The sequence below is a fragment of the Paroedura picta genome, chromosome 11 (assembly GCF_049243985.1).
Source record: "Paroedura picta isolate Pp20150507F chromosome 11, Ppicta_v3.0, whole genome shotgun sequence".
NCBI lineage: Eukaryota > Metazoa > Chordata > Lepidosauria > Squamata > Gekkonidae > Paroedura > Paroedura picta.
In genome coordinates this window covers 45,166,625-45,190,480 of record NC_135379.1, presented here as the reverse complement: position 1 = coordinate 45,190,480, position 23,856 = coordinate 45,166,625, and the positions used below count along the sequence as shown (strand labels likewise).

The following is a 23,856-nucleotide window of genomic DNA, read 5'->3' as shown; positions in this document are numbered from 1 at the left end:
TCCACTAAGTGGTATTCATCATGGTGACAGTGGGAGAGCCCGGCGACAGTCCTTCCCTGTCATTCCTTTTGAAATGACAACCCTGCATTTCTAACTAATATTTCCTGTCTTTCTACAAATGTCCTGTCTTTCTGCACAAATCCATAAAGGTTCAAGAAAGTAATAACTAGCATCTATAATAAACTGCAGACGAAAGTCTGAGCTTTGTGATGCTGCAGAAGAGTGTCTGTGATAAACTTTGTAGACAGACTAATCAACTGTCGACATGCAGGCGACGAGCATCTAGATATAAGCCTGTTTCGTAGTTGATCTTCCTCAGCCATCTGTTCTAACAATAGCCGACAAAAATATTTGTGCCCGATTAAAGAAAAGACGAAAAGACTGGCTTGTCTCCTATATAAGTGTTTAGTTATAAATAATAGGGAGATAACTTCTGAGGAAGACATTGCAAGAAAACTTTTGAGGAAGATCAACTATTAAATGGGTTTATATAGAGATGCTTGTCGTCTGCTCATCTATAGTTTATTAGTCTGTTTATCTACAGTTTATCACAGAAGCTATTCTGCAGCATCATAAAGCTAAGACTTCCGTCTGCTTGTCTACAGTTCATTGCTGAAGCTGTTCATTGCTGAAGCTGTTTAGCTTTCCTAAATTTACGTTATAAAACTGTAGGGAAAGACAGTACATTACACGCTGTGGGCTCCAGGACATTATAGTGCATGAATACCATCTGTGTTCAGCTCTCAAAATTGTATCTACCAAGAACATTCTGTACTGGGTTCACATTATTTATTCCTTGGATAATTTGTTTGTGACCATTAGACTTGCCAGGCAATAAGAGATTTTTGTAAATTGGCTATTTCTTATTTCTTATCATCATTATTCTACTTTTTATTTAAAATATTTTTGTCTGACCATCATATGCATGCTTTTCCACCTCTGCCCTCATGCAGCACTTGATAGGTTCCTGGTCACTTCTGCAGAAAAGTTTTGGGTTAGATTTTCTGTCACTCACTGATGTAATTTGGACCAGTTTGACAGCTGAACTTTAGTGACTGAAACAGGGTACGATCCTGGATGCTGCTGGGTACCATGCAAAAATTCAGTTCCTATGAATCTCACTTTCCCGTAATACACTGTGAATGAACAGCAGTATCCAGAGCTAATGACTCACTACATTGAGCCCTTAAATGTAGCATTTTAGTCATCCCCACCCCTCAGTTGTGTAGGTATTATAAAGTTGGGGGGAAGGTGGCACTGGGAGCAGTGAGAATGAACCCATTCCAACCCCAAGGACCCATTTCAGCCATTCCATGGCTAAGTCTGTGCCATGAGAATGTGGCCACTTACAACAGCGTAGTGGCCTAATCAGTCTTTTTATAAACACAACTTGTGACTTTGTCAGTTACCAGCCTCACAGCTCACTCATATATTAATAATAATACTTCTATAATAAATGTAAAGTGTTCAAGGTGTTTCTCGACCATAATTACACTCATAACCCTTTGAATCATTAAACCCAGAGGCAGACCAAGATGTTAAAACTAGGGGGGTGCGCTTCGGCTCGGTTCGGCCACCTCGGCAATCACCGCAGCCCGAGGCGGCCAGCACACGGTGCGGAGAGAAGGGGCAGCAGTGGTGGCACGCCAGCCGGCACTGCCCCTCCTCTCCGCACCATAGCGCTGGCTTCCTACGCACCGCTTCGGGCTTTGGTGAAGGTCGAAGGCAGCCGAACCGATGAAGGCAGCCGAACCGAGCCGAAGTGCACAACCCTAGTTAAAACAGTCCAGGAGCAAGAAGAGGTTGCTCATCTTGTATCTAGCCCATGGCGGTGAGGGTCAAAGGCTTGTCCATTGCCTCGTTCCGTGCTGTCACTTGCTGGATCTGAGCCATTACCCATGAGGTGCTGCCAGCTCCTCTCAGGCTCAGCTTGTTCCTCTCAGAAGACCGCACTGCATTGTATTGTCTCGGTTGGTTTTAATAAAAGGCCTGGTGAGTTCGGAATACATTTTTGCCCGTTTATTGTATGGTCTTGTGTTTAGAACGATCATCCTCACACACCAGTATTCAGGAATGTGCAACTTAAGGCAAACCCCACTTTTCAACCCCAGCCTTTCTGATAATGGATCATGTGTGTAAACTCAGACATTTTACTTTAAGCTTCTCAACTTTTTTTAAGCTATGCATAGAAGCCCTCCAGAGCTGTTTCATACAGAATGTCAGCTTGAAAAGACAATACTTTCCCCTTTGCTGAGTTCATATTTTCCACCGTTGAATTTTGCCAGCTTCTCGACTTCTATGATGTCCCGTGACTCTGAGTTTCCTGCTCCCTTAAGTGTTGTGTGAAAAATTGTTTCCTTTGATCAGGGCTGAATTTGCCACCTTATACATTTGTTGAAAAATCCACCCTTGCCAGTTGCATAACACAGCATTGTCTGTTCTCCGAATTTTGTCATTTTTATGCTTCTCACTCTGTACCTTTTTAATGGGGAGGAAAGAAGAGAGGAGGGGCACTTTCTCTGTTTCGGAAAGACCTCAGTTGTATCTTGTTTCAAGCCATTTGTATTAACATTTTTCCCACTTGAAGCTGAAACCAGGATGCAAAAAATCTGCACCCACTACCACACACAAAAAAAGTTTTAAAAACGTAGAATAAGATAATTAAAGCACTGAAAGGTTAGGTTGTTGGTGAACACCAATGTAGATGTTTATCCAAATGTGCTTCACGAAGCTGAAAATGTTAATAGTACTTTGAGTTTCTATAGCACCTTTCATCTGAAAACCCAAAGCTCTTTAAAGAAATTAATTTAATTAACTTTCGTAGCACTCCCATGAGTTAAGTAATGTTTAAACAAGGATCACTTCAACCAGCATTGAAAAGTAGCCACCCTTAGGGGAGAATGTGGTAACTATTCAGCAGTGCATAGCAACCCTACACAACAATTTTAGGAGATAAAGAAAAGAAGAGTCTGTATCCAATTGAAGCTACAGGGGGGGAAACTAGGTGTGTAGCCTAGATTACTGTCTCTGGAATTTGCCCAGAACAATAAGTGTAACACTTCCCTCTTTAATTATCAACTGCTATTGAACCTTGCCACTGAAATAGCTGTACAAAAATGCCCATTCCAATGTGATGGCTTGTAATATATCACTTCTGTGTTAAAACGAGGTTATTCCTTGGGAATTCCTATACAATTGCTGTACTGAGCTGGCCTTATAGAAATTGGGACCAGGTGGGCTTTATTGCAAAGATGAACTGTAGTTTTAGAAATGGCTTTCACATAACTTTCTTTGGGGCAAACCCTTTAGAACAGGACTCAAAAAAGCAGGATCTGTCTAGATATTTTAGAACGCTAAAAAATACAAAGAACTGTTGGCAAATGTCTTCTGTTTCTGGCTGCAACCTTCTTTGATCTTATCTTGCATCAGTTTACTTTTATGGAGGCTGAGGAACATTACCTAAGCTAGACAAGATTGTTAGAGATCTTGAGACCATGACTGGGAGATAATCAATTTAAATTGGTATTGGTTGCCCACCCCATTCTGAATTGATGAACAATAGATAGTTAAAATCTAATATAAGCACAAAAATATGTTTCAGGGACTGTAAATTCAACCATTTGCTGGTTTGATCCTGCTCGGAAGCAAGGAGGAGCAAAATTGATCAGTGAAAATGGCTTGCAAGCAGGGGGGGGGGTGCAGATGGTTAAATGGCTGTCAGCCATTTAACACACCCCAGGCAATTCCCCTTCTTTCTCCTGGCTTCAGCTGGCTAGTTCAGTTCAGGGCATTTTTGTTCAGTTCAGGACCACCTTGAAACCTGAACCATGCTGGACTTTTTCGGTTCACAGCCATCATTAGTTATAGTGGCTCTCTTTGTCTTGCTGTTCATACTAAACCTCAATGATATCTTCTGACAAATGGCTATCTAGCCTCTGCTTAAAAACTTCGAAAGAGGGAGAACCCACCACCTCCCAAGGAAGCCTGTTCCACTCAGGAACTGCTTTAACTGTCAGGAACTTCTTCCAGATGTTTAGCCAAAAGTTCTTTTGAATTAATTTCAACCCATTGGTTCTGGTCTGACCCTCTGGGGCAACAGAAAACAACTCCACTCCATGCTCTGTGTGACAGCCCTTCAAGGGCTATCATCTCACCTCTTTGTTGTCTTCCCTCCAGGCTAAACAGTCCAAGCTCCCTCAACGTTTCCTCATACATCTTGGTCTCAAAACCATTTTCGTTGCCCTCCTTGGGATGTGCTCCAGTTTGTCTACATTCTTCTTTGATTGTGGGGCTCAAAACTTAACTCAGTACTCTAGGTGAGGTCTAACAAGAGCAGAGTAAACTGATACCATCACTCATGTGATCTGGGCACTATACTTCTTTTGATACAGCCAAACATCCCATTTTATGTCTCTTTTATGAAAAAGGTATCCAAGACAAGCAGCATTGTAATATCTTTTTACACATATACAAATTGAGACGAGAACAAGCAGACACAAATAAAGCCAGTGTTACTATTAAGCCAAAATCTGTCCCCCTAAACTTGGTAGGAGAATTGGATCAGCATTGTAGAAATGCTAGCTGATTCTCACTGCCAATGGAAGAGCTATACAAACAGGAGGATTGTTTCTTCACTTTGCACAACACCACAGATATATTCCTTATTTTCTCCTTTCTAGCCCAACATTCCCTTACAAGGTAATTTGAGGACCTGATCCGGTTGTCACGGAGAGCATTATGTTCAGAGTATGGCTGGTACAACAAGAGTAGTGATGCTGTTTCTCTTGTTACCACTGTTCTTTGGAAGAAGTTTACAGAGTTTTGCACTGTGCACCTGTACTAACTGGAGGAGTTTGTACGAGCTCATGCTCTACCACAACACTTGTAAATGCAACAATTCCTTTATGTTTTGCATTGGCCAAGTGTATGTAAGATGAGTTGTTCAATGCTTACATAAAATGGTATAATTTTGGTGTAAGTTGAATGCGGTTCTGATCCCGCAATTAAAATCTATTTATTTCTCTTTCCCTGTGGATAATGTTTGTTTTCACCTCTGAAAGCATATAAATCTATCCCAATGAGCCAAAAAAACCCTAAATGTTTTTAGTCCACTGGAAGTTGGACAACATGTAATTTCACTCACTTTTGGTAGCTTGAGTTAAGACAAGACCTTGGAAGTACAGAGACTTTATTATTTTGGGGAAAACTGTAGTTTATGGGTGAAACATATCAGAAATGCTTGGATTGACCCTCACCTGCTTCCAATCTGCTTTCATAAACACTGCACTTACAGTACAAATATCTCAAAGAGAAATGTCCTCGCCTCGTATTACATGTAGGTGAAATGCTGGATGATGTTACCTTTTGCGCCTACTGTATTTGTGTACACAGAGAAGTGTTTTAGCCCAGAAAAAATATAAATAAGGGAAATGAATACATATTATATTATAAGATGAGGCCATTCTTAAAGTGAACAAAACCCGTGGTCAAATATTTCACCTTTGAAAGCCGTGTGAACTGTAACTTTCTAAGCAGGTACCATGCTTTATTTTCACCAAAATTTGCTTTATCTTGATGAATAATGGATGGAATTCTTAAAAGACTCTAATGGAGCAGCTGCAATTCACAAGTTGTATTGGGAAAAGAATGATCTCGTAATTCTAAGACCTCTGTAGAGTCCTTCAAGCTAAATATTCCTTTATTAATGAATTTTTATCACCCTCTGCCTCCAGGGAGTTCAGGGCAACGGATGCAGAGTTCTCTCCATCCTTCAGTTTATTCTTTCAGCAATTCATTGAGGTAGGCTAAACTGAGGGAGAATAACTGGCTTGCATTCACACAGTAACCTTCATGGCAAGCCAGGATTCTCACCCATACTAGGGATGCAGAATGACGATCACATCCAGAATCCCATGCATGCCTCTCATTGGGCCTCTGACATTAGAGCCATAATAAGGTAGTCTGCAATGAAGAATTTGGAATTAATTGCCACTATAATGAGTGAAGGCCATTGATGCTTATACTAGCCTGTAGCATCAAGTGTAATTTTGTGCCAAGTGTTGCGTTCAAAGGCCACATGTTCCTGTGGCATTTTGTTGAAACTGGAAAGAGTAGAAGACTGCTCATCTTTTTCCTCTTGTACAACTGTCACTATCCAGGATATCTTGGTTGCCTATGCCCCCCCCCTTTGCTCTGTGGGTATGAATCTACTGGTTGTCACCTGGCCTTGACCCGGACCAGGGCCTTTTCAGTCCTGGCCCCAACCTGGTGGAATGAGCTCCCAGAGGAGCTGAGGGCCCTGCCACAGTTATCAGCTTTCTGCATTGCCTGCAAGACGGAGTTCTTCTGCCAGGCGTATGGTTGAGGCCAGGGCAGAGTCCCAGCATTCCACCTGAGGATCCCCACCCCCAAGGTCCAATTAGATCCGGTACCCTCTCCCAGTGGAAGAAGACTTGACCTCTGGCTGAACGAGGAGGGATAGGATCAGAAGTAATTAGAAGGGTATCTGACCGCTTGCTGCCTTTGTTGTAAGGGAGAATTTTATAGGGTTTTATTGTATTTTAAATGTTTTATTCCTGTGAACCGCCACGAGACCATTGGAGGAGTGGCGGTATAAAAATTGAAAAATAAATACAAATAAATATCCACTTTAGTATTTTCATTTATAATACTGATATACGACTTTTTGATAGAGGAATGACTTTCAAGCCTCTCATGTAATTGCAATTAATACTCATAGAAATACAAGTATTAAGGGAATGCTCAACATCAAAACAAAAACTTACAGAGCCACAGTGGACAAGGATAACTTTAAAACTGTCCATATTCAGAGTTAAATTGATTAAACTCAAAACCTGCCCCCCAAAAGGTAAAGGTTTACTAAGTTCCACAGAGATCTTGCCAGACATATCCTAGTGCCATGACCAAAAAGGCCCCATCAAGTGTGGTTTCCATTAGTGGAAACTGCAGGGCAAATCCTTACCACTCTTTTCCTTGAAAACTCTAAAATTCTAACCTCTTCCACTGGAGATTGTTTTTAGTGTTCTGCAACAGGAAAAGGAACTTACAGAATTAGAAAAAACTTATCAATGAATTAGTTATTATAATTCCATAGTGTCCGTGGAAGTGAGAAATGTAATTTTATGGGACTTTTGTTGAGGTTGCCCAATACGAAAGCGCAGGGTTTGAACCTGGTATTATAAGACAGCCTTGTGGTTTACCTTTGGGGGTGATCAAACGCCTTAAAGTTGCAAGAAAGGACTGTCTGAGTGAAAAAAAAAATTACTCTCTTAGTGATACAGGCTAAGCCTCATATAAGAAGCTGGCTTTAGGGTAATGGGTAAAGAAAGAGTTTTGATATTTAGCTGTGACAAAAAACGACTTGCAAGTCAGAAGCCAAGATTTTAAAAAGTTTTGGAATTACTGGAAATGATTTTGGCCCCAGTTGGGATTATTGTTATTGGTGCTTTAAATCAAACTCCTCCAAAGGCTGGGTGTTATTTTGACATTAACTGAAGTGGTCATGAATGAGAAAACCCTGATGATTTGTCAGACCATGGTTTCAGACACACAGGTAGGTGTGGTGATGGCCAGCACATTCAGACATGGCTTTGGATGGTGTCGCAGATTGAGAATGGCGTCTTTATAAATATATGTTATTTTGAGAATCTGGCAGAGTCGGAATTTGGCTTGGATATCTCTTATGTGTTTTGGCAGTCATGTGTATCGCCTTGTCCATGGTGCAAGCAGTGTTAACGGCTGGAGTAACACCTACCAGTGTGGCATTTTCAGCCAGCTACAGGCAGCTATTGACTCACAGTATCAGATGACTCATATATCACTGAACTTTGTGGCCACTTTGTGTTCCCACCCCAGGGGTGGATGCCAGCTCGTGACTATTAACCTTGCTCACAGGGGTGAAACGTTTAGTGTTGCAAACCGATGAGCCATTCTCATTCTGCACTAGCAAAAGACCGGTGATTGTAATTTGCTCCATGGTGTCCTGGCAGATTGCTGTTGTTGTTGTTAGGTGCGAAGTCGTGTCCGACCAGTCATAACCCCATGGACAATGACCCTATGGCAGATACTGCAACTCAATGCTGAGCCTCACTGGTTCTGCCTTTCCTTGCTGCCCACTCTCCAAAGACCTAAGCCTCGATTGAGAGCCACGTGCAGTCTGAGAAAGTTGGCAAAGCCTAAGGTGTGTCAGGACTGTACCCCACCTGGTCAGCTGTGGTGGCACCATCGCAAAGAGGGAAATAGGAAAGTGATGTGAGTGCTACCATTCCCACCTGTGTCAGTCCTATTTGGGGAGCCAGCCATGCCACAGCGAGAGAGAGAGAAAGAATAATTTACTGCTTTTTCTCCCATGGCACATTGGTTTGGTTAGCTCTATGGGCAAAGGAAATTCAACACTTATCCAAGTAATGCCCAAAAGATTTTTCAAATGATACTGTACAATCATATGTGGAACGTGACAGGCTGAGCACCCTGAGCGTGCCCCTGTTTTTATATCTCATAGTCAAGGAGTACCACTGTACATATTTTAGAAAATTCCTCACAACAGGATAAGCCATGTCTACAGTGTAGGAGAGCCCGTTTGCTGTAGTCATTAGGAGTGTGGGCTTCTAATCTGGCATGCCGGGTTCGATTCTGCACTCCCCCACATGCAGCCATCTGGGTGACCTTGGGCTCACCACAGCACTGATAGAGCTGTTCTTACCGAGAAGTGATATCAGGGTTCTCTCAGCCTCACCCATTTCACAGGGTGTCTGTTGTGGGTAGAGGAAGGGAAGGTGACTGTATGCCACTTTGAGCCTCCTTCGGGTAGAGAAAAGTGGCAGATAAGAACCAACTCTTCTTCTTTCTGAAAAAAGGTGTTTGTTAAAAATGGAATGCCTTAATGTGTTAAGAATGATATTTGTGTTGGTATAGACATTGGGTGCAGGGAAGGTGGCATCTGGGCAACCCAAAATGGTGCCCGGCATTGAAGCAGTAGTGCCAGCCACCAGCACCATGGAGTTGAGGAACAAAGAGCAGGCAGAAGGAATGGAGCCAGGGTCAGGATGTGGAGAAAATAGAGCCTAAAGGTCATAAGGCTGGTGGTCAGGGATAGGATTTCTCCTCCACTTTGTATCCTAGGGATCCTCTCCTGTGAAGGAATTATTGAGGAGAAAATTCCATAAACACCCAACATCTAGTGGTGCTATGGATGGAGATGTTTCTACTGGTTGGTACTTTCCCCCATGGACCCATTAAATAAATAGGAAATCTCGTGGTTTTGGGCCTAGTAACGCTGTGCCTTCCTGTGCCTTTGATTTATCACTCACAGAGCTCTATCCCTCATCCATTTCCTGTCAACTTCATACAAATCCCATTTCTAAGCAAGCTGTGGGCTTTTCCCTCCAGTTCCACCTCCTTCTTGATTTTCCCTTTCATCCCACCCTTCTTAAAACCCTGTCTCCTTCTCAGCTCACTGCCAATTTGACCGGCTTCCTTCAGCCACCCTGTCAGTTCCTGTGAAGTTTGAACTGGAAGTTCTGCGAAGACAACCCTGGATTCTAATGCCACTTGAGGACCAAAGCAGACACAAGTCTGTAAAAAGTAAACTGCTTGGGAGATCACAATGTGGATTAGATCTCTGTGGGAATGGAACAGGGAATTTAATCATCAAGCTTTTCTTGATTTCATTGCTCAAAGCTGGGCTTTTCTATACAGTTGTTAAGATTTTTAAAGGGGGAAAGGTTTGAGAAGGACTTGCATTTTTTTACTCTTGACTTTTTTACTTGGACTTATTTCATGATTTTACAGATGATAATTTAGGTAGTATATAATACCTTGTATGTATATGTCACTTTATCCAGAACCGTTCATATTAGTTCTTTCAGTAATCCTTAAAACTGTAATCCCATTAAATAAGCTTGTATTAGCCCCTATAGAGCCTCTTGTGGTGCAGAGTGGTAAGGCAGCGATATGCTGTCTGAATCTGTCTGCCCATGAGGTTGGGAGTTCAATCCCAGCAGCCGGCTCAAGGTTGACTCAGCCTTCCATCCTTCCGAGGTCGGTAAAATGAGTACCCAGCTTGCTGGGGGGTAAATGGTAATGACTGGGGAAGGCACTGGCAAACCACCCCGTATTGAGTCTGCCAAGAAAACGCTAGAGGGCGTCACCCCAAGGGTCAGACATGACTCGGTGCTTGCACAGGGGATACCTTTACCTTTACCTTTTAGCCCCTATATTGCAGATGTGGAGCTGAGACCAAGAGAGATAGTGGCTTGTACCCATTGAATTTGTAGCAAAGTTGAGATTTGAACCCATGACTTCCTGGTTTATCCTTCAGATTCTTAGCTACTGTGAGACCCTGGGTTTCCCTGAAAGCTCCTGCTTGTTAAAACAGCCTACTAGTAGGCAACAGCACCTTCAATAAAATATGTGATTGTGTACTTTAACATGATTTTGTTGTATGTAAAGTGACAAAAATCTTTTAAGTGCAATCATGGCTATCTGAAAAAGACACCCTCTATTAGACAAGTGCAGAAGGAGGGAGGTGGGGGGGGGACTCCCTTTGTGAAGTTTTCATACAGTATTTATCTTTAGGGTTGACCATAGCTGAAGCAGTCTCAATATAACTCTGTACATTTCTTCCTGAGACCCGTCACCTGGAGAGATTCGAGGAGAGCTTTTGGAGTTCTGTGTGAACCTCTGTTGTTAAATGTCTCCAGCAGAGAGTCTCTTGAAAAACCATGTGTAAAACCAGAAGGTCCTAGGAGAGCAGTTTGGAGAGTTCAGAAAAGCAGTTCCCAGGGAAATAAACATTTAAAACAGCACAATACTGTGTGCAGCCAGTATGTGACACAGTTATTTATTGCTTAGTTTTAAAGTATGTCATCATGTTTTTTGGAGAACGTTAAAAAATGAAATAATCAACCCCCTTTAAAAACATTTATTGATGCATTGATAGTAAAAGTATTAAAGGGGGGGGGTTAAGTTCGTTGCAGAGCAGAGTTTGCATTACTTACTGAGCTTTGATCAAGCTTGAATTAATCAAAAGGTTAATGTTGCTTTAGAACATTATGACTTCAAGCTTTGGTGTGATAGCTTGAATTTATTCTTGTAAAGAGGACATTAAAATTATTTAAAATCTATTTCATGTGGATTAAGGACGCAATGAATATTTTTTTACTTTGTTTCCTGAAGCAAATCCTCTGGTGAATGTTTGCCTTTCTTGCCTCTGGAACCAAAAATTGTACTTTCAGGGTGTTTGCAATATTCTGTGTGTGTGTATACACAAACACACGCAGAGTCTTCGCTCTTTCCTATGTGTTTGCCACCATTTAGTTGGATCTACCACAAAATTTCCACAAAAAAGAGATTGCAACGATTGCTTGTGCAAAGTCACAACTTATTGCATAAGTGGAACTGCATTGTTTCTGCTTGTGCATTGCTGGATTAAAGCCACTGTTTCCCTGATGTGTTGCTGTGTTACATATTCTCCCCCCCCACACACACACACACATACACACACCTTGCTTCCATCTTCTTTCCATTTCATTACACAATTCTATCCAATCAGGGATCACATATTAAATACGATGGTGGTTTTGCAGAGGAAATGTATGTATCTGTTATCTGATACAGACAAATTTGTGACTTACAAAGTTTCTACTTGGGTTTCTTTGTGATTTATCTGTAATGAGCTACTGAATTGCAGAGCTGACCAGTTGACTAAAATGGTCTGTTGTTCATTTTTATGCCATGATTTTAATGTCTTAAGGCAGCATTATATACAGTGAACATCTTGCTGATGATGATGCCATGATGCTATGTAGTCAGTTAGACTTGGCTATGTCCTTTGGGCAGATGATCCAAGCCAGCCAAACACAGCCTATAGAGGAGAATGCTTCTTGAATGAAATTGCTCTTGTTACTTGAACTATTTTGATGCTTAGAGTTTATGGATATTATTCATCTTTGGGCTCTGCCGTGGTGAAAACTTACATTACTATGCCCCCCTAGTATAGCAACATGTTTTGAAACCATTTTCCTGAATCCACCCCACCCTCCAAAGAGCAGTGCCTTTATACAAGATATTGTATAACTTGATGTCATATAATGTTCAAACAAAAGTACAAGTAAAGTGCTGCAGTTTGAATTAAGAGTGATTCCAATGTGAAACAGCAAGCAAATGAAAAAGAGCAAAGAAGAATATGTACTTCTTTTTTAAAAATCTGCAAATGCGATCTCAGTTTTTAAATGGGGATCTGTGTGAAATAAAGGTAGGGTACTTTGTCTGTGGGCAAAGGAAACTATTTGAAAAGCTCTGTTCTTGTAAAAAATGCATATCCACTATTGTGATTGTAGCACAGGTGAGCAGTCTCTTTGGTGAGACACAAACTTCCTCAAAAATGTGGGGAAATTTTCTCATGTCCCTCTATAAAATGAAGCATGTGTGAACCTGGACCATCAGACAGTTACCAATAAGTACATTAGGTTAAGAGAATAAAATAATTTCAAGTGTGAAATTTGCCATATCACATTATTTCTCACTTGCCTTCAAATGTCTGCATTTACAGTTGCCAAATTCATGAGCCTCTAGATACAACCAGGTTTTAGGCTTCTGTAATAGCAGAGCTTATTTCTCACCAGATCATGTAAACTGATGAAGTTTTACTATTCCCAAGCATGGTAAGTCTACTAAAGTTTTATGGTTTCCTTTGCCCATAAGAAAGTCTTACTGCTTCATCCCCACACACACACAAAGTGTTACCTTAATATCTCCCAAGATTTATTTGCAGCACTATTGACCTTGGCCAATACATTTTCAGAACTAGATGTTCATGTGTGCACAAGAGGAGAAGAAGAGTTGGATTTTATATACTACTTTTCTCTACCAGAAGAAGTCTTAAAGCAGCTTACATTCACCTTCCTTTCCTCTCCCCAGAACAGACAGCCTGTGAGGTGGGTGAGGTTGAGAGAGCCCTGATATAACTGCTTGGTCAGAACAGCTTTATTAGTGCTGTGGTGAGCCCAAGTCACCCAGCCGGCTGTATGTGGGGGAGCAGGGAATCAAACCCAGCTTGCCAGATTAGAAGCCACCACTCTTAACCACTACACCAAGCTGGAGATAAAGCCATCCAGTATGAATTCAATAATTCTATAAATTTAAATTGGCCAGGATTTGTCAGTCTCACAGAGATTGTGACTTCCCTCCATCTTGGTTTGACCTGACAAGAGCCGCCGCCGCCATAAACGCGCGGCGGCCATTGCGGAAGCGGAGGCCCCGCGAGGACAAAGAACTCGCCGCGGCATGCCCAGGTAGGGGCCACGCCCCCTGCAAGAGGCGCGCCGCTCACCTGAGACCGGGGGGGCGTGGATGGGGCAGCGGCTGGCTTATAAGGCGCTAGCGGCCTGGCCAGGCACATTGCTGCCCGCTCCACGGCCACCCCGCTCTTCCTTTCCCGCCCTCCCACCCTATTTAGCGGTTTGGGGTCACTTTGCAGTTTAACGAGCAGTGGCGGTTTGTTAAGGGGCGGATCCAGGGGGGGCACTACCTGCGCCCGTGAGCCAGGGGGTGCCCACTTGTGGGAGCCTCCCCTAAGGAGGCGGCCGTGGCTGGCGGGCCGGCTTCGCTGGAGGAGCCGGCCGCTTTCCATGGCAGGGCGGCTGGGGGCGGGCTCCAACGAGGTTGACGCCCGTGGGGCCCGGCCAGTCTTGCCTTCCCAAGGGATAGCGGGCCTGATGGTTAGGGGTCCGGCCGACAGGTCGGCCGGCTCCGCGGGCGGGCCCGCTGGAGATTACCTCCCCCTCTCTTCCGGGGGGCTGCACAAGGGCAGCAGAGAAGAAGGGGAGGTCATGGATCCACCCCTCCACCTTAGGGTGTGCCCACGCTCAGGGGATGTTGTTGTTTGTATTTTTAATAAACGGTGACCCACTTTTGCCAAGAAACTTGTATGCGTGTTCATTTGGACTGCGGGTATGCCCGCCTGCCTCCGCAATTAGTAGATGTCAGATACAGAAAATGGTGGCATTGATTTGAGCTAGGGGTATCAGGTCTCCACTACAGTAGGAAACCTCAAGGAGATATCATCTGGTGCCTGCCAGCACCTCAAAAGACTGGCAGGGGAAAAGGGTGGGTATGTCAGCATTGTGCCTGCATGTAACATCACTTCTGGTGAAAAGAGGAAGTGACATCATGATGTGTGTTGCTTGAGGATTTATCAAATCTCTGACCCCCCCCCCCCACTTTACAACATCATTTCTGGGTCTTCCAGAAAGTGATGTCACACGCCCACACGACTCTGCACACATGTCCCTGGCCCCCTCCAAATTCTAGAGGTGGAATCTCTAGTTTGACTCAGTGTTGTGATTCAGTTCATGGGTTGAGAAACTTTTATTTGTGATAGTCTAATGAAATTATTGTCCTCACTCAAAAGCTCTGGCCACATAATTATTCAGATATTTTATGCTAACAAGAACTTCACTGTAGAGCAGCCTTTCATATTTACCGTTTTTAAATTATGCTTTGTGCTACAATCCAGAAAACCAATTTTCCACATGTGGTGGTCCTAAGTCTGTACATTTTTATGGTCACATATTTCAGCCCTAAAGTATTTACAATTTCAGTGTTCAGTCTATAATTTTTGAGAAATATCTGCAAAATGCTTTTTTAAGTCACTTCAATACAAAGTTGAATTAATCAGGGGGAAAGTCCAGTATAAACAGTTTTTCCCCTTTATAAATATTTATAAATAATATTTGTAATTAATAATTCTGTGTTAATTAGACAATGAGACATCCCTGTGAATGCTGTATTTGCTAGATTGTCTAAATCAGTAACCATCAAGAATGAAAGTAATTAAACTTACATGAGGGAAATTAATAGTTCAGAAAATGAATCTGTCAGAAGATTCTAAATTTTCAAAAATGGATGGCTATTATTCCTTTAAAATCACAGTTATACTTTTTTTTGGGGGGGGTAGTTTTAATGTTTGCTATGGTCAGTGTGTATCCTCTCTTTTCAGCTTGTCTTCTCCTTTCTCTCCTTTCCCCAACTAATTTTGCTTTCTGGGTTCCTGAAATCTAGCACTAACAATCAGTTCCATAGCAAAGCATGAAGGAATCTTGTACAGCTACTGCTAAGCTAGTGGATGAATCCAACACTGTCATCAGAAAGGGAATAGAACATCTTTGACCTCTTCAAAGAGCAGTTTTCTAAGAACCTTTATAATGGTGAAGCACCCCTTTTCCCTGTATCACATTGGGATAATTGGAAGATGAAGAAACATAGCTACCTGCAGAATCTAGTGGGTCTAACAAGCACAATATGACTCTGATGAGCTTTACAAGATAGCATTCGACCAACAATATTTAGTTAGCAGTGACCGATTATGCACAGCAGCAGCCATATATGGGGCTGGCCCAGGAGGCTGCGGATGACACCCACGATATTGCGGGGAATGTGGGAGTTTCCGCGTTCACATACCACCTGGGGCTCCGCACCAGGCCACGGCCGGGATGGCAGCAGTGTCATACATAATCAGGGATTAGCCTCACTGCCCTGCTGCCGCCACCCCAGACTACCCGCCCTGTGCATAATCAGTCAATGAGTGGCATCAGATCTACCTACATCAGAGTTTCATTCCCCCCCTGCCAACTTCATACCTTGAATCCAAGTGCTGAGTGCTCTCTGTGCCTCCTTTCCAACAATTTAAGAACAGCTGCCCTTTACCAGTAGTGCCATAAGGGCGAGAGGTTGATGTCTCCATCTCATGGCTCTGTGGAGAACTCTGTGGTGGGTAACAAAGTCAGGCTGTAACTTCACCTTTGAAGTGTACATTAGCATCAGGTGGGAAGTATAAGACCATTAAGGATACCCTAATATCCTTCAAAAATTTTGGGTTTGTTTCCTCAAAAACAGGATATCCCATAATTTTCATATGATTAAAAAGGGAAGGCCAACGTGTTAAGTTTTCTCTATAATGCACACAACTTTCCCATTATTTTAACGTGAGTTTTGTGTTCTTTTGTTTTGAAGCCAAGAGTAAAACTTAGTGATCAGTTCTGGAAAAAGGGAATGTGTGAAATTCATGACTGGAAAATATTACACAAAAGTATTATTCTTCTCTGCCTATTGTTCTTAAACAGATTTTTATTTTAATCCCTCATTACTTCTTCATCCCAGCCAGACGTTTAAAGGAAGAATGACATCAAACACTAAAATATTATTGTACATTATTTCCAGAGAGGTTTGTGAGAACCTTTAATAATGTAAATGATCAAATATTATGAAAATAATATATAATAGCCCCTAGTTTAAAAAAAAAACCCAATGGCAGTCATTCATTGAAAACATGCTGAGTAGGAGAAACTGTTGCTTCTGTGACTCATCTGCAATACTTAAGGAAGCTATAAAGGTAAAGGTATCCCCTGTGCAAGCACTGGGTCATGTCTGACCCTTGGGGTGATGCCCTCTACTGTTTTCATGGCAGACTCAATACTGGGTGGTTTGCCAGTGCCTTCCCCAGTCATTACCGTTTTACCTCCCAGCAAGCTGGGTACTCATTTTACCGACTTCGGAAGGTTGAAAGGCTGAGTCAACCTTGAGTCGTCTGCTGGGATTGAACTCCCAGCCTCATGGGCAAAGCTTCAGACTGCATGGCTGCTGCCTTACCACTCTGCGCCACAAGAGGCTCTAAGGAAGCTATAACACTTCAAAATTATCTATATCCTTCAGTTCTGCTCCCCGCCATTTTGAAGTGGCGAAAAGCAAACCAGCGGGTAAAATGACTCAATTTAACCCTCTGGTTCTGCTCCTCCACCTCATAGCAGAGAGGAGCCAATCAGGAGGGTTCAAATGGCTTGGAGCCATTTAAACCTAACAGCTGAGTGGCAGACTTCACACCTTCCATTTCAACTTTGCTTTCTGCTCTCCACAGCTTTTCAGGTTATAAGATTATATAAACTGTTTTCTGCTCCTCATGAAAAGTTGTGGGGAACTGAAAGCAGGGTTTGAATGGCTCCGAGCCACTAAACCAGACAGCTGAGTGGCAGGGAGGTCCCAACCACCTAGATGTTTCTCATGAAGAGTTCTTCATGAACCATCACAAGCCACCACAAATTGCGCCAAAATTTGTGGTAGTTTATTGCAGTTCTTCAGTTCACAAATTTCAGTTCACAAACCCTGAACAGGTGAAAATTCCTGACATACTTTCATTGTCAGTTGGTTTGTGATGGGGCACTGATTTGTTTCTTGTCAAGATTCAATGCAGATTACAGAAATTAGGAACCAATGTTAAATACAGTTAGAATTAGGGTTGTGAGATTTGGCCACTGAAGCAGCCATTCCCGTCCATAACAGCCATTCCCACCCGTAGCAGCAGGCGCCTCCCCCCTCACGGCACAGCACTAGCTACTACGGGTGGAAATGGCTGCTTTGGCAGCCGAATCACACAACCCTAGTTAGAATGTTTAGTATATTGCCAGTAAACAGCATTTATTTATTTTTATTCATAATTTATTTATTTATTTATTTATTTATTTATTTATTTATTTATTTATTTATTTATTTATTTATTTATTTATTTATTTATTTATTTATCATACTTTTATACCGCCCTCCCCGGAGGCTCAGGGCGGTTTACATTATAACAGAGAACCATACATAAAACAGTCTGTAGAACATGTAAACCAATAACCAACAATTGCAACCAAACACAACACAGTATAACAATAAACAATCATAACACAAACAGGTCCAGGGCTTGTTGATGGGATTCTGAGGGGGGTGGCTTATTGATTGAATTCTGAGGGGGGGCGGGGGGGAGCAGGGGCCCTTGGTCGCTGTAGATTACATCTGGTCTCGGCCAAATGCCTGGTGGAGGAGCTCCTTTTTGCAGGCCCTGCAGAACTGTTTAAGCTCCGTTTGATTTCTAGACAGCTGCTCCCAGCGAACTGTTGTTGTAAACAGTAAACTGTGTGTTGTAAACAGTAAACTGTGTGTTGTAAACAATGGTTTACAACACACACACACACACACACACACACACACATAAACATTGTTACGTAAAAATCTTATAACAGTAAAATTCCCAAATTTTATCCCAATAAAATGAAATACAGGTGAACAATAAAAACAACAGAACAAGATGGCGGTACAACAAACAAAATCAAAACATTGTATTGGGAGCACTGCAGAATCATTTGAGTGACAGTGACAACAGGTGGGAAGCCTACACTTTGTGATTGCCATTGTGGCCAGCATCCAAGTCAAGTGCTTCTGTGACCCTCAAGGGCCACAGCCCACTTGGACCTTGCCAGTAAGCCACGGGGCTAGTCCACCCCTGCCTTCTTTGAATCAATCTGTACCAACGTGTCATTTCAAAACTAGAATCCTGACAGGTATGAAGTTATTTAATGTCATACAATGTCCTCATGGAACTCTGGATTAGGTTAATGAGAGCCTGGAATCTCCCAATGTGTTAAGGGATTAGTCTCTTTATGGCTGAATCTGCACTTCAAATTTCAAATTTTAAAAAACCTTTAATGTCATATAAAAACATCATGAAAATAGGAGTAATTCATAATTAATTGATAAAAATTACATAGTCTAAATAAAACAAATAAGAGAAATAAATAGGCAGCAACCAACAATAGATTCCTCCCAAATGCCCAGCAATCAGGAATTTCCACCAACTATAGATGCCCCTAGTCTAGAACTGATTCTTGCTTAGCCGACTGTCCCTTTGTATCATAGTAGCCAAGAATTCGGCCACCAGTTCCGTTATTTCTGGGGACCTATCTGCATTTTGTTTATTCCATTGTGAATCCTGCTGCATCCAGATTGATTTGAACTCAGGTCTTCCTCTATTCCCCCCCTCCCCATTGAAACAGAAAAGTGTTCTGCACATTGTTAGGGAAGCTGAGGGGGGGGGGGGGGGGAAGGAGCCAAGCAAAGCAGGAGCCTCTTTTCTTTCTTTTCTTGAAGGGGGGTGGGGGATAGGATTGGAGACAGCAGAGGAGGGAGAAAAAAACAAGAGGCAAATCTCTACCAAGATAAGTTAGGGCTTCTGGAGCTTCTGCGGAGAGAAGTTAATGTTTCCCCTTTAAGGCAAGCTTGTAGCCTGGGAACGAGGAAGCCTTTGAACTGAAGCCTTGGCCAATCAGGGCTTTTATACAACGGAGGCTCAGAAACAAGTTCGGAACAAGCAGAGAGCTGTATGCTTTCTCATGCCGATTTTTCAAATATTGAGGGTTATATCCACTCTAGAATACTGCGGGGGAAGAGGTAGGGTCACTCCAGATCAATCATGCTTGTTGCAGAGGATAAATTTAAATCGGACAAAATCGAAATGGAAATCGCATTCAATGGAGACTGCCGGGACTGAATCCACCTGGGATTGGAATAAAAGCTCTGTGCAGATTCAGCCTATGTCAGAGCTGAGCTGTGTTAGCCCAAAGGGCCCATGATCAGTCTGCATTGCATCCATTTTCCCAAACAGAATTGATGCATACAAGGTTCAGCAATACAGCCTTTCATATTACCTATTCTGTCAATGACCTGGTTCAGTAGATGGGCCTGTAGACCATTAGCAGCAACCTGTAAAACACGGGATATACTCCCCTCATATACTTCCTGTAGTCAAAATGAAGGAAAAATAGACACTCTACCCTCTAACTTCCATGAATATTAGCTGGGAAGCAGGTTAGATTAGTTGATCTAGATTACTTTTAGAAGGAGAGTATTAAACAACTGTTTTAACAAATAGCCTTTTTTGTTTTGACTTGCTGTTTTGTTTTGACATTATTGTGACTTGCTGTGCTTCAGAGATGTCTACTGAAGTTCCAGTCAGTCCTTTCCCCTTCCTTACAAAGATACTACCTGCCTTTTGTTGCAGTGGACTTAGATAAGACTGTTAATCAAAACAAAATCAAAACTCAGCATGAATTGCAGTACCTAATCCAAAAAAGCTCCAAGAAAGCACAGTGAAGAGCTGAATTCAATACTATGCCCTCGGAAGACCTATGCTCAGCATTGCTTTTACCAGGCATTTCAGTCCATAATTCAGAACTCAAACTCTTGTGGGCTACCTTAGAGCCTCACTATAGCTCTTAATGCAGGCTTGTTCTGATATGATCTGTCCTAGCTGGGTTTAACTTTCCATTAGCGGTGTTGTGGGATGAGGGTGCAGGAGAAGGGTGGTTAGAAGCAGGAATCTGAAGTCATTAGCTGGTACCTCTTACTTTGGTTGCTGTGCTACTATGCTTCCGATTGCTTCTACTCATGTGGCCTTTTGAAGACAAATGTTTCTACTAGACAAAGGAAGGACGATCTTGAAGGAAGCTCTAGAGTTTTTCTTTGGTCAGGCAGCTGCTCTGTCATTCAGTTGACATTCCATCTTCCCATCAAACTGAATGCAGAATTAATCTGCGTATTGAGGCTTCTTCCATTTTGGAAACTTTGACAGTTCAGCTCCATAGTACTTTGGAGCATATTCTTCAGATTTAGTTTGGCTAAAAAATCTTCATTTAAGAAAAAATCATCATTATTCTGTATACTTCGCCATCCAGTATCATTGAGCCTAACAAAATCCCTAAAATTCATTGGGTTTGGATCCTCATCAACCCCTGTGATGATCTAAAGGGTCCAACTGATCCACAGGGGCTCAATTTTGTGGGACACAAAAGACAACAGTGAGGGCAGGAGGGAGAATATTACCTGTTATCTAGCACAGTTCCATTCATGGTACATGGAATCTTTCAGTGGCTTTCTGTGTACCCCACAGGCATTCTGGGTTGCAATGAAGTCCATCTGAATTATTTCACTGAGCTACAGTAACTGACTAAACTAAAAGTATAATATGACTTTGCAGTTTTGATTGTTTGAGGGCCACTATCTACATTACAAAGGAAGTGCTTATGCTTGGTCTTCCTGTTTTTTAAAAAATGTTCAAACTTGTAAATTTCCAAATTTGTACTAGGATTGTTTGGGCTTTTTTGTTCTTAGAAGTCTGAGAAATACCTTTCTGGCATGCAGTGCTTGCAAAGAAAAAGGAAGCTGTACTTTTCTCTTCAACTTTTTAAAGTGATAATGAAATTATAATCAATAGAGGATTTTTTTTCAGACACCAATAATTATCATATTATCATAATTTTGGTTTAAGGATGCCAGGAAAGCCGTGAAATAGCTGTGAATTTCTCCCACTTTCCTGTAAACATGGATATCAAGGACTTGGAGTTATTTTGGGTTATATTATATTGGTCAAGCTTCATGAAACCCTGGGCTTTCGTGACGGCCCTGGAAGGGTTTCCCCAATGGGTGGGAGTTAATTAATTCTTTATATATTTTTGAAATGTGTTAAACATCTATTGGGTGATATGACTTTATATGGTCACCCCGACCCACCCACCCCATCCCTAAATGGCCAGTGATGGACCTGGAGGGGATGGGGTGGGGAAGGAAGGGGCCCTGGTGGGCATGGCCACAGCTCTGCTTCCCAACCATATTCTGCACAATTACTCCCCTTCTGGGGGTTTCTCAAAGCCTGAAGAACGTTTCAGGGGGTTCTTGACAGTAAAAAAGTTGAGAAAGGCTGATAAAGGATGTGAGGATAATTTTATTTATCAGAATAAAGATCAGAAACCTTTTATAACTAAAGAGTCCACCAATGTCAAATTTCAAGAGCCTTATGAGAAAGCGTATTTGCATAACTGAAGATATGCAGTTTAACATCTATAACTGATGTGAGGATTCCTAATCCATGAAGTTTCTGCTGCCCATGCCCTTGTCTTTACAAAGCCTTGATTCAGACGTGACAAACATGCCATCTCATTTTAGCTCAGTGGCATAAAGCTTTATATGATTTGGACAACTGTTCCCCTCTTGTCATTTTCCTTCCTGTAAAGCATCTCAGAAGCCCTTTAGTACCATCAAAATCTTTGCCTGCCATTGCTTTGACATACTTGCTCTTCTACAGCATCCCACCGACCATCCAATGTATGTTCCCTGCATCCTGGATTTCAATTTCTTTTCTATGGAGCTATTTTTTATTTGATACTGTCATGAACTTTTGAAAGCTCCCTCCCCAGTAGGTAGATCAGTGTCTCTCATGTATCATTCTGCTATCGTCAACCAGTTTAATAATTGTTTCTCTTGAACAGGGCAAGTAAAAGAAAGTAAAAAGGTTGTGAGTGGCACACTTAATTACCTCCAGAATATCCTCTCAATAACTGAGGGTCAATACCATTAAACACTTCCTATTTTATTTAGGGGGGGTAAATGGTAATGACTGGGGAAGGCGCTGGCAAACCACCCCGTATTGAGTCTGCCATGAAAACGCTGGAGGGCATCACCCCAGACATGTCACCCCAGACTGCAAAGAGCCTTAAAGGTTAAAACCAAAACCTTGAACCGGATCCGGGCCACAACTGGTAGCTAGTGTATTTTAATAAATACCCACCTGAATCAGTCCTCAAACAAAGAATGCGCAATTGCTGAAGAATTCATTCACAAATTCAGAAGAATGAATACCCTCCCCCAGTGCTGAATAGAAACATAGGATTCTTGTCTCTTTACAGATTCTAATTTTCTGCCCACAAGCATTTCTCCTCTGCTCGAATCAAGTGAATTACTATGTACTTTGTACCTCTGCATTCTGCATGCCTTCTTTTCAACACCCTTCCCACCTTCTTAGTGAGATATAAGAGATCTTTGTTCCAACTCATATCTGATGAAGGGAGTTTGGGCTCTCAAAAGCTTATCCTTGGAAATCTTGTTGGTCTGTAAGGTGCTAATGTACTCAAATCAACTGTCCCATGACCGAGTGTGGATTTCAACCCAGCAGGGCCCAGTCCGTCCAGTTTTCTAAGTACTATAGCATGCTCCCAAAGGGTCTGTTGTGAAAGAACGGCACTTTAAAACACACCCCTCAAAATAAGTTTCCATCCTCCATTGTCTTACCTCCTGAGGTTAGTTACATTTGGTCACAAGAGCTTCTTGTGGCGCAGGGTGGTAAGGCAGCCGACATGCTGTCTGAAGCTCTGACCATGAGGCTGGGAGTTCGATCCCAGCAGCCGGCTCAAGGTTGACTCAGCCTTCCATCCTTCCGAGGTCGGTAAAATGAGTACCCAGCTTGCTGGGGGGTAAACGGTAATGACTGGGGAAGGCACTGGCAAACCACCCCGTATTGAGTCTGCCATGAAAACGCTAGAGGGCATCACCCCAAGGGTCAGACATGACTCAGTGCTTGCACAGGGGATACCTTTACCTTTATAGCATGCTATCCTATCCAGTATGCGAATGCTGTTGGCCTTGGGAAAACATACTGGTGCGTGGGGGAATCAAGACTTCTCTTGCACCCAGAGATTTGTGCGTTTTTTGTACGATTATCATTTTGAATGTTTCTTTTTACTATAGATTTAGATGTATAATTGCCAGTTGCTTTGAGGACTGAGATCCATATAGGTAAAAAAAAAAAAAAAAAGTACTTTTTAGGGGTTTTTTTTTAGTTCTGGAACCAGACCTTTTCTTCCCAGGCCGCTTTCCAAGCTGTCCTTGTGTTCTTCCATTCTGTTCTTTGGCCTTCCCAGCTCTTCTCAGTGCATTACAAGTGGCCCATTTAATGAACCTACATCTCGACTCTCCATTCCTGGCCACTAATGAAGTTTGGAAATGCAACAAGAGCGCATAGCGATCCCCGCAGCCACCTCAGCATGTGCTAACAGCGCAGAACAAAAGGAAGCCCATGCCCAAGTGACCTCTGCAAATCCGGCCCACCTCTCCACACGGTCGTTTCAATTGTCCTTTGGAAGCAGACCCTCTGGAGAATGGAGTCTTACAGACCCCGAGGGAATGAACGCTCTT

General features: G+C 42.4%; 1 protein-coding gene across 3 annotated transcripts in view; it reads left to right on the top strand.

The window, feature by feature from the left end:
• The window catches only part of BBS9 (Bardet-Biedl syndrome 9), a 249,944-nt gene that overhangs the window by 218,524 nt on the left and 7,564 nt on the right, over nucleotides 1-23,856 (top strand). The gene's annotated exons all lie outside the window — the stretch shown is intronic.